Consider the following 12,331-nt stretch of genomic DNA (forward strand, 5'->3'; position numbering starts at 1 on the left):
ACTAGACTTAACTAGTGACTAGATTCTAGATCTAGAATCTAGATTTGACTGATTTAGATCTATTCTAGATCTTTAGATTTTAATTTTATAAATATAGAGAATAAAGTGCATAAAGTATCAAAGGTAGATCTATATTCTAGTTCTAGAATCTAGTTAGTTAGCTAAGGAACTTAAATATATTAAATAATACTAAATACTACTTAATACTATATTATAGGGGAGGCCCTAGGCCTAAGTATTAAATTTATTAAGTTGATCTAGATCCAGACTAGATTGACTAGAAAGATTATCTGTTAAAAAAATATATCTAGATAGATCTAGGCCTATATAGTATATAGAATCTAGAGTATATAGGCTATTCAATAAAATCAATAAGTATTTAGTATAAATATTCTATAGGCCTAATTATTGTACTAATAAATAGTAGAATCTAGAACTGTAATAGATAGTTTCGTATCTAGAATCTAGTATCTGAATCTAAGTATAGTAGTGATACTAATTTAATTTACTAATAGTAGGCCCAATAGAAATAAAGTAGACCGTCTGACTAGTGTGGTGGATTTAGACTAGATCTAGATATATATAATAGATTGACGACAGAAGCCTGTGGTTGTATATAATACATTTAATGGGTCTAACTACATCACGATGGAAACACACAGAGAGGACGGAAGGAAGTACACAAGGGACATCACTCAAGATAACAATATTATAAATATAACTAATACAGAAGAGTGAGTTCCCTTGACCTCACAATTATTTCAATCTATTACATCCCTTTACCCTTAGAACACAATAACACATCTCTCAATAGAACAATTGATAGTATCCTAAAATCACCAATTATATTGTAACATGAACACTATGGTAGATTACATCCTTACAAACAATGCACAATATGCTACAACATAATCAAAATACAAAACAATAATGTCAAAGTCCTTTTGACCTTTAGAATCATAGGTCTAACTTATTTGGGACTTTGATTGTCCTGTTTGACCTTCTCAGTGGCCTTTGATTTGGTGACTCAATATTCTGACCATCTGGATTCTCTATCTCAGGAGGTCTAGGATTTAAATTATTAACTCCAGAATTTACATTTTCTGACTCCAGACAACTTGGTTCACTCATATCAACAGAACTTGGTTGTGGAACAACTGAGTTGGTGTGAACTGTTCAGATTTGGTGGGATTGACAGATTCACACTTATTATCTGCACAAGTTATTTTTAACTTTATAAGGCACAGGTCCTGTACATTGAACAATTTGACCTGGTATCCATTTTTCCTTTTTCCCATAATTTCTTAGATACACATTCTCATTAACACCAAATTCTCTTTCAATGGGTGTTCTGTCATGATTGACTTTTTGAATTGGCATCTGAAAGTATTAAATGGCAAAAATCTTTTTTCTTTTCTTTTGATGTTACCCTTTTAGTTTCTGTAAGTGCTAATGATGTTAGCAAAGTTGTTTGATGATCACATTCCTTCTTACTAATGTATTCTCTTTAAAACATTTGAGATTGCCATATCACCATAATCATTTATTAAGTTACAAGTACTTTGTTTAGGCAACTCTGACTGATAATGGACTGCATCTTCTCCATCTTTTATATTATCTTCACAAAGGGTTTTAATTTCTTATTTTATATGGCCTTAAGTCATCATTCACAGACTCTTCAGGCCAACCATTCTTACAGTACTCATATACTTTTATTAAGCACTCATCTTTTTGTGTTTCTCTCTTAATATCATTCACATTTATATTGGAGTTATCCATGATAGTGAAGAGAACAAATACATCTTCTGGTACATAGCTCAGGCTTTGGTTTTTTAAAGGTAATCTACTAAGACTATCTGCACTATTCTCAGATCCAGGTTTGTATTTCAATTCATAATTGTATGCAGTTAGTGTGATAGCCCATCTTTGAATTCTTGGTGAGGCATGCTCAGGTAGGGTTTTGTTTTCTCCAAATAAACCTAGCAATGGTTTATGATCTGTAAAGATGGTGAACTTCCTACCAAACAGAAACTTATGAAATTTCTTAACACCAAAAATGATGCCTAAGCCTTCCCTATCTAACTGAGAATAATTTTTCTCAGCCTGGTTCAAAGATCTACTGGCAAAAGCAATGGGTCTGTCACCCTTCTCATCCATGTGGGACAAGACTGCTCCTACACCATCTGGTGAAGCATCACATGTTAATATAAGTCTTTTCCCTGGGTCATAGTGAGTTAGTAAGGTGTCAGCAGACAAAGCCTCTTTTGCTGTGTTAAAAGCAGCTTCTTGTTGTTTACCCCAGTGCCAAGTTGCATTTTTCTGTAGCAGCTTGTACAGTGGTGATAGTTTACCAGACAGATTTCCTATGAACTTTGCATAGTAATTTATTAAGCCCAAAAAAGCTCTTAGTTGTTGGGTATTTTCAGGTTTGGGTGCTTCTTTAATGGCTTTTGTTTTCTCAGGTTGAGGTCTGATGCCTTGTTTGCTCAATATATAACCAAGAAAACTAATTTCTGTCAGCATGAATTGACATTTATCTTTGTTTATCTTTAAACCTTTTTCACCAACAATTTTCAAGACTTTATCAAGTGTTTTAAGATGTTCAGTGTCATTCTTACCAGTTATGTACACATTGTCAAAGTACACACAAACATTTGGAATATCCTTAAAAATACTGTCCATGACCGCTTGGAAAATTCCAGGGCTAGATGATATGCCAAAACATAGTCTTTCATATTGGTAGAGTCCTTTATGTGTGTTTATTGTCGTATAGACTTTTGAATCTGGATGCAGTTCTAGTTGAGTGTAAGCATGACTAAAGTCTAATTCAGTGAATTTGTCTCCTCCTGCCAAATTCAAAGAAATTTCCTCAATGTTAGGTATAGGGTACCTATTTAGCTCTATTTGCTTATTCAGTGTAGTTTTGTAGTCTCCACAAATTCTTATAGAACCATCCTTCTTTAACACTGGCACAATGGGTGTCGCCCAATCGGAATAGTCTACCTTCTTTATAATGCCATTAGATTCCAATCTACTTAGCTCATTTTCAATTTTATTCCTCATTGCATAAGGTGGAACTCTAGCTTTGCAGTATCTTGGATTTGTATCTTTAATGCTTAACTTCACTGTTCTATCATTTAGTAAACCTGAATTACCAAAAACACATTTATTTTCAGATATAACTTTATCTAGTGAAGTAAGACTAGATTCTTTTACATTCTTCAATGAACAAATACTCTCCCAATTTAACTTAAGATCACTTAACCAGTTCCTACCTAGTAATGGCGGTCCATTTCCTTCAACCACAAGAAGAGGAAGTTTAACACTTTGACCATTATAACTTACATGAACCATACACTCTCCTATTACCGGAACATTGTCACCAGTGTATGTTGTTAGACACTTGTGACACGGCTGTAGAGGCACTGATCCTCCTGTGACAGCGTCAAACTCTTTCTTTGTTATGACTGTTAGAGATGCTCCAGTGTCAAGTTGGAAGCTGATGCTCTTACCGTTGATATTAACTTGTACATTGATGGGAGCATGACTCATTGATTTAACAGAGAACAGGTTGAAATCCGGCTGCAAATCAATTTGAGCATTTTCACAGGTAGAGTGGTTCATTGGTTGGGTTAGGTAGTCTTGGTGAGAGTTAACATAGTGCTGCTTTTGGTTGCGGTACTGTCTTGACTGGCTAGATTTAGCAACAGACGAAGACTTTGCAAAGCAGGCCTTGGCAATGTGACCTTGCTTACCGCACTTATAACAAGTTGCAGACTTGAACTTGCACCGATGAGATGCATGGGGACCCTTGCATCGATGACATTTTTGATAATTATTACTAGATTTAGATCTAGGATTTGAACGAGCAGGGTGTTTAGCATAAGTTGGAATGCTCTGTTGGGGTTGATGTTTATTGACTAACCTGCTGTTTACTGCATGGATCTCTGAAGGTGCTAAAGATCTCGCCGCATCTGATGACTGCTGGAATGACATTGCAAGTTGTATTGCTTTTTCCAATTTTAGATCTGACTCGAGCAGCAACTTTCTTTGAATATCAGGGCTGTTTACACCTGTCACAAACTTTTCACATAATCTGTCAGACAGCGTGTCTCCGAATTCACAAAATCTACTTAAATGACGTAAAGCAGCAACATATTCTGATATTGACTCGTTTGGTTGACGAGTCCTACTGTCAAATCTAGCTCTACATAAAAACTTTGATGGGGTAGGCGCATGGTGGTCTGTTAGCAATTTGCTCAGCTCGTTAAAGCTCTTGGTAGTTAGACTGGCTGGTGCGCATAAGTCTTTTAGTAGCCTAAATTGTTGAGGCCCTATGACTGTTAACAAAACAGCTCTCTTTTTGGCTTCTATCGTCACGTTGTTTGCTTCTAGGTAAAAGCTTAACCTCTCTAGGTAATCTTGAATGATTTCATCATTCGCATCAAATTCTTTTATTTGGCCATACAGCGCCATAATTCTAGAAATAATTAGCTAATAAGCTCTAGCAAACCTCTTTTTTGCGTAAGTAGGTGCTCTTTCTAGTAGATGTTTATCCTTCGTCGCCAGTTATAATAGATTGACGACAGAAGCCTGTGGTTGTATATAATACATTTAATGGGTCTAACTACATCACGATGGAAACACACAGAGAGGACGGAAGGAAGTACACAAGGGACATCACTCAAGATAACAATATTATAAATATAACTAATACAGAAGAGTGAGTTCCCTTGACCTCACAATTATTTCAATCTATTACAATATAGTTTTAAGTTTTAGTATTGCCATACTAGCGTCTATCTTGTACTCTATATTTCAGTTAATTATAATAATAGATAAATTAAATTAGGCCCATATTTTATATTATTACAAAGTGTCGCTGGTATAGATAGTTTTAGACTTGTCGTATAGTAAATAGTAATTAGTAGGGCAGTATATATACATGTAGTCTAATTAATGATTAGTCTAATTAGTTAGAGCCTACTTGTTTAAATATATTTACTATTTAGTAGTATTAATAAAGTATAGTTACTCTATTCAAAGTATAGTTATTAGGTATAATACACAACCTCATAATCGCAAAATCATGACATTTGTTAGTGACTCAGTTATTTAGTAGGCCAATAAGTTCTATATTAATTTAATTTTAATAGTTAATACTTCTTAAATTACTAGATTTGTACAAATGACATTTGAATACATTTTATTTTAGATAATTTAGGCTATGATACTGCTGAATACTTCAGTTACATTAGTATTATGAATTAGGGCCTATTTAGAGGTAATTATTAAATTACTAATTAGACGTATGATAACTTATGTTGGTCTAATAACTAATAGATTCATATTTAATAGCAGTAGGTCTGTAGGTATAGAATAGTATTGTAAAAAAATAAAGTATGCTTAATTTTTTACAGTTGTCATATTAATTTTAGTTTTAGTAGGTAGTAGTAGGCCTGTGATAGCGCAGGTAGTTAGTATTAGTATGTAAGTTAAACAAAGTTAACTACTATAACTAAGCTTAATAAGGCTACAATTTTAAACTAAAAATTACATGCAGCCTAAATAAAAGGTTACAGACTAGTGCATTAAATAATATCCAAAATTTAAGTTTAATCTACATTAGTTTAATAATTGTAAAAATTACTGAATAGAAGAGTAGGCTTACTTGTGAAGAGCTGTCTTATTTTAGTTCTACTTAATTAATATATGACTTAGTCTACTCTTAGTCTCCTGTAGTTATCTTTTGAACTTATTAAAAAATGCAGAATAGTTAATTAAGCCAAAAGGTGTCAATTGTCATAGATGGATTAACTTACTAATCAAATCAATATAATTATACTTATTTATTCTAGTAGGTGTATGAATTGATGATAGTTTTAGTAGCCTAGTTTGAATATAAATTTTCAACTAATTCTTGAGGTGGCTAAACATAAGTAGTAGACCTTTATTGATACATTTTTAATTTTGTTTTTTTTTATAATATATACATGACTTTTGACACTTTTGAAGACCTATTGTATTTAATGACAAACTCCTTACATTAAAATATTAAAAGAAAATCTTAGATCTATATATTTAATGAATGGTAATAATTAGATAGCCCATACAATCCCATGCATAAATAGTCCCATCATTGCTTTATGATTTGTATAAGACAGACAAATATTTTTAATTATACCATAAAATGTTAAAGTATATAAATGTAATGAGTTTAATATAACAGTTTGTGAAATTTATTTATTTTTTATTTTTTTAGATACTACATACAGAGAAGATAAGTCAGATGAAGTTCCTTTTAAAAACTCATATCACTGAATCCTCCAGTTCTGAAGACTTAATATACAGTATTCTTCAACAGTGGTCAGGCTTGACTGAAAGTGGCCTACACATACCTATTAGATCCAACTAGTCCAAGGATACATGTTGGACCCAAGAAAACTTGTTCATATTGAACAACTTTTTTTTTAATATATTAGTTCTGAATGTAATTAAAAAAGAAATTTATAAAGTTTGTTATGTTTATTTTTTTCAGCACTGGTTGTGTGTGATGGTGTATCCTGAAACTAATTATTGTTACCTTAATTTAATAATTGACTTAAACTGGCGAACTATAAATAGTTTTTAAGAATATGGTGCTGAAGTAGATTTCACCTAGTTTTGTTGCCCTTCCATATTAATAAATTGTATGGTCAGGAAAATATCAAACAGCTTTTACTGTCCATAACCAGTCAGGTACCAGTTAACTGCTTTGAATTTGAATCAGAGACAACCTAAAGGATTAAAATTTAAACTCAAGAACTTTTGCTTTAGCAAATGTGTTCACAAATATGTAGTCCCACTATAAGTCTTTCATTTGAATATTATTTACATATAAGTTTATATCAATATATAATCTATTATTTGTTAATATTATTCCTAGTCCAAACAACATGCTGATATGAAACCCATTGTATTACAAGAAGAAAATAAGGAATGAAAATTTCCCATAAGACAGCTTGCTTATAATAATACAAATAATAATAAAAGGGCAATGTCTGCAAACAATTATACTTTAATTTTTTATTTAGAATTTTCAACTTTGTATTATATCTTGTTCAAAACGAACAATTATTAAAATATCTTATGTTATGGTTTAAGCTTCAACTTTAGTATTTTGTAACTATTACTTAAATTTTCTACAATGTTAAAAATAAAACTACTATATCTATCATAGCTGTAAAACATGATAAGGGAAGAATCAAGAATATGGGTTTTTGTCAATTCTAGCCATACCAGCATATAAATGTAGACCAAGCTTATAGAAATATGGCTGATAACTAACCATAAACCACAAATACAGCAAACTATAATAACTGCTTGTTTCCTGGTAATGTGTTGTTATTGGCTGTGCAAGTTTATAAACATTTTGTAATTGTTTATATATTACAAAAGAAAAAGACTAGCTGATCAGATGCATTCCAGATATTTGAGGAAAAGATGTTTTCTATAAGGATAGGCAGCTATAGCAAATGAGGTATGGGGAAATGTTGAGTTAAGATAAACTACTTAATAATTGTAATGACAGAGATACCATCACAGCAACAAATGTAATTGGGTTTGTATCAGGGGCGTAGCGAGGGGGGGGCGGGGGGTGCGGACCGCACCGGGTGACACCATTTAGGGGGGTGACACCAAGGCAAAAAATAGCAAAATATATAGAGAAAAACTCGAGGGGGGGTGCAAATCGAAAGTTTGAGGGGGGGTGCAAATCGAAAGTTTGAGGGGGGGGTGCAAATCGAAAATTTGTCCCTGGGAAGGGTCTCTATGCCTCTGGGGGGGGGGGTGACACCATTAAGTGCCGCACCGGGTGACACCCGACCTCGCTACGCCACTGGTTTGTATGACTAATTAATGAATATCCTATAAATAAATATAAAATGCTGAGGTGGTCGTCTATAAACGACTTTGAGGTGGTGGTGGAGATTTGGACCTTTGTGTCAAAGGGGGAGGGGGTTCAGAAAGTAAGATGACACTTTTCCATGTTCAACAAACACTCATGTTAAGAAACTGAATTTAAGCCTTTATTTGCATTATTAAAAGTTGTTTTATAAATTGCTGTAAATAATTCATCAATAGGCCTACATTGAATGCTGGAAAAGCCCATAGGTCTAAATATTTTATGAAAATCGCTGCTTTAAAAACAAACTAGGGGGGGGGGGGGGAATGTTGGCTTAGGTTTACTTCTTTGGGGAAGGGGGAGGTCTGGCATCGTTGTGACATCGTTAATAGATGACCCCATAGTCAGAGGTCGATCTAGATTGCTTAGGCCTATATTAAACTGTTGATATTAATTACGCTTTACTTATTATTACAATGGAATATAGCCTAGTAGTTTATTTATGTTAAATAATATAACATCCCCTTTCACCACAACACCCTGACTATACTAATCCAAATTAAAATAAAAATGTTTGGTAAATTACTATTATATTATTAGTAATTTTGTGTTTAAAATTCTAGCCTTAGTAAAATCCGGAAGTGATTTTTACTTATTTCACAAATGTTATAAAATATTCAATTTTGGTTCAAAAATATGCTTTCTGGCAACACAAAGTGGAACCACTTTTGGAACCACTTTTCCTACCTATTGTATTGATTTTATTCATGATGCACACAAGTTGTTTTCAATTTGGCTTTATTAACGCCAAGAATTTTTTAAAAAAATTAGTGATCAATATTTATTTTAACGAGCGTCGATTTTTATTTTCAAGCTAAAAAAACAAAAACTGTTTCCTAAAATGAGTTTAATAGTTAGTAATATTAATGTGGTGAGGACGACCTAGAAGAAGAGTTTACTTTTTATAAACATTAAATTAGTAACAAAATACAAATGTGAATGAAATATTACATTTACCAGACGTTTAGTATTAAAATACGTTTGAATGAATACCACATTTACCAGATATATAAAGGTTTAATTTCATAGCTGGGTAGTTGTTTTGTAAAAGCAAGGAATGGCGTTACTATGGAGGGTAGCAAGGGGCAGAATGCCCCCGGGAAGTATATTTTAAAGTTTGAATCTTGGCGTAACTATGACGGGTGGCCAGGGACAGAATATCCCCGAGAAGTATATTTTAAAGATTGAATTGTATACATAAAAATATATAAGGAACATCCGCGCTAGGCTCGAAAATGGGTAAAATAGGTACAAGTACTACTAAAAGAACGTAAATAATGACAAGTGGCTGAAGAGGAAATCAATGTGAGAACCGCTGATTACCAGTAAAAGCCGTTTCCTGGCTGAGGGTACAGTTGTGACACACGGTGTGGACAGTACGTAACAACACGCCGGACATCATGGGGATTCTGGCACAGTTACGGCTCACGTACTGGAACCAGGTCTAACCGGGGTCAAACAAAATTTGTAGAGGTAAAAAAATATTTGACGCAAACTTTATTTTCTTACGGAAGGTTATGCTTTTTTAAGGGTTACGTAGTTTTTGACAAAATTGAACGTATTTTTTTGTATGAATACTAATTATTTTCAACAAGTCTGTTTGTCAACTTGAAGAGAAGATCTACCATCAAAAATCATATTTCAATTTATTTTTTGCACTAATTAGTAAACTTGAGATTAACCTCCTAACTTTAATGATCTAGATCAGTAGTTCTTATCCTGGGTTCGATCGAACCTCACATGTTCAACATGTCAGTCTCAGGGGTTCGGTGGAGGTCAACACCCCTCTCATCCTTGCCCCCCCCCCCCCCCCCCCCCCTCTCCTACGATTCATTAGATTCGCTATAAGACTTTGTCATTGCGGACGATAGAACTACTAAGAGGGGTTCGGTGAATACGCTTATGACGCTGGTGAGATTCGTTCCTCCAAGAAATGTCAAAGAACCACTTTCTAGATCTACCTATTAAATAGCGTCTACTTTGAGCTCCACACTGTATGTATAAAGTATTATGATCAGGCATAAGGATAGTTATTTCAGATGTGAGTCTTAGGGTTAGGTTTAAAATTAGGGTTCAAGTGTTCATATAATGTAATCGTTGTTGATGGCAAAGTAAGTTTAAAGACTTACTTGATAAATAAATTCTTCAGACGGCCTTGTTGAGTTTGGCTTAAAGTTAACGTTACTGTATACGAAGTATAATCCTGAAATATAAGACGATTACGTTTGATTATTGTTCTTTTAGTTAAACAAATCCATAACATCGATATAGGATTTTGTAATATCTATTTTATAAACAAAATAGCCTAACTAGAAAAATATCAATAACAATATTTTCTAATGTATTTACGTGCTTGCTTTAAGTATTTGATTGTAAACAGATCGACTACCAACGAAAAACATGAAGCAAGCACAAACGATTACTGCTTAGTATTGTCTATTGTCTATTTAAACAAGTTAATGTGGAAAGGGGAATAAAACAAGATATACCGAACACAAAACAAGCCAAGAAGAGTGATGTGGGTGAAAGAAAACAACGTAATTTTTAGCGCAATTTCCATACTGGCAATTGCGATTATTAATTCGTTATTTCTGGATGGATGGATGGATGGATGGATGGATGGATGGATGGATGGATGGATGGATGGATGGATGGATGGATGGATGGATGGATGGATGGATGGATGGATGGATGGATGGATGGATGGATGGATGGATGGATGTGTGTGTGTCCGCAGCTTTAAGTCTTGTCTCCTCCTCAAAGAAGCAATATCGAGGACTAGTTCCAAAAGCAAATATGTTAAGCAAGTTCCGAGGATGATTGTGGGCTAAAAAATTCCCGGAATTCCTTCCTGGATTTCCAGGAAAAGCCAAAAAACCTCGAAAAAATGCAGTTTTTTGCCCATATCTCGGCAACCAGACCACTTAGCGACTTGAAACATTTACCTATCGATTTTTGCCATAATTTAGAACAATATTGCCGAAGAAAGTTTTCAAAAATATCCTTTCGATCGGCCACAAAAAACTGTTATGGATAACATAAAGAAATTGCGCTTACATTGTCACTAGACTTTTTTTCAGTTACTCCTAAGAAGATCTTCTATATAACTTAGTCTATATAAGAAGCAAATTTTTTTTTCATTGGCTTGTTTAGATTTATGCACTAAGTTTTTTTTTTTTTTTTTTTGGAATAGTAATACTTGGGTTGGGGGTGGTAGGGAAATAGATTTTTAAAAATCATACAGAGTTAAACATGTGTGAGTTGTTTGATTTTTTTTTTTTCCTCTCACCCGTTGGACTTTGCTGCTCAAGTTTTAACAGCAAAAATGTACAACAGTGCTACAGACAAATAATTTCACCATGAATGAAGACACCGTCTGACTCACGGAGACAAGCGAATCCTCAGAGATTATCTGAGACATTGAGACTCACGCAGATACAAGACAACGCGAGGCAAAAAGAGACACATACAGAAGTAAGACAAGAAGAAGAATGGTGAGACACGTGGAGACACAACAAGACACACACACACAAAATGAGACACAAGTAGACACAAACCATGTCACACAAAAAAGAGAGACAAACGGCGACACAACAAGACACAAGAAGAAAAGTGAGACACACAAATACAATGGAGGGCGCAGACAATAGGTGCATTTACAATTGGTGGTTTGACCACAGTGGGGATGTGACTACAGAGGCTTGGAAATTTCTCCAACAGCTCGTTTTGCCAAACAATAGCTAATGTTTCCTTCGTGTGAATGTTGAGAAATCTTCTCGCCTATAATGACAAGATCTTGTGCAACTAATGTAGCTTTGCACTTACAAGTGCGCTTATTCGTACACCATCCTGGCGTTCTCTGTGAAACCAAAATTCATGGCCACGATTCAACACAGTTATTTTACCTTTTTTGATTCACCGTGGTTTTGACATAGAGTGGTTTAGATGACTTGTATTAATGTATGATGAACTAACATACTATAACATCCTGCCGCAATTTAAAATATAACTTATTAAATTAATCCTTACCATATTTGGACAAAACACCTGTGTTCAAAGCCGGACACTGCGCTTGTGATCAAACACCCGTTGACAAACTACATGTGATCAAAGACTCTCTGTGGAGAAACACATGTGGTCAAACCCCCTATGATGAAAGCCCCTTTATGATCAAAGCCATAATGGTCAAAGCCCCGCTATGGTCAAAGCCCCTATGGTCAAAGCACCAAAGACCGACAATGGCAACACATGGAGAGACCAAGACACAACTTACCGTCGTACAAAATCTCCAAGGCTTCCTCCGACACCCCGACACCCCTGACGTGTTCTATGGAGAGGTCAGTGTGTGTGACGTCAAACTTCATCACCACTCTGTGAGTACTGCTGAAG

The sequence above is a fragment of the Physella acuta genome, unplaced genomic scaffold (genome assembly GCF_028476545.2).
Source record: "Physella acuta isolate Inbredline_101_S28 unplaced genomic scaffold, ASM2847654v3 ptg000988l, whole genome shotgun sequence".
Lineage (NCBI taxonomy): Eukaryota > Metazoa > Mollusca > Gastropoda > Physidae > Physella > Physella acuta.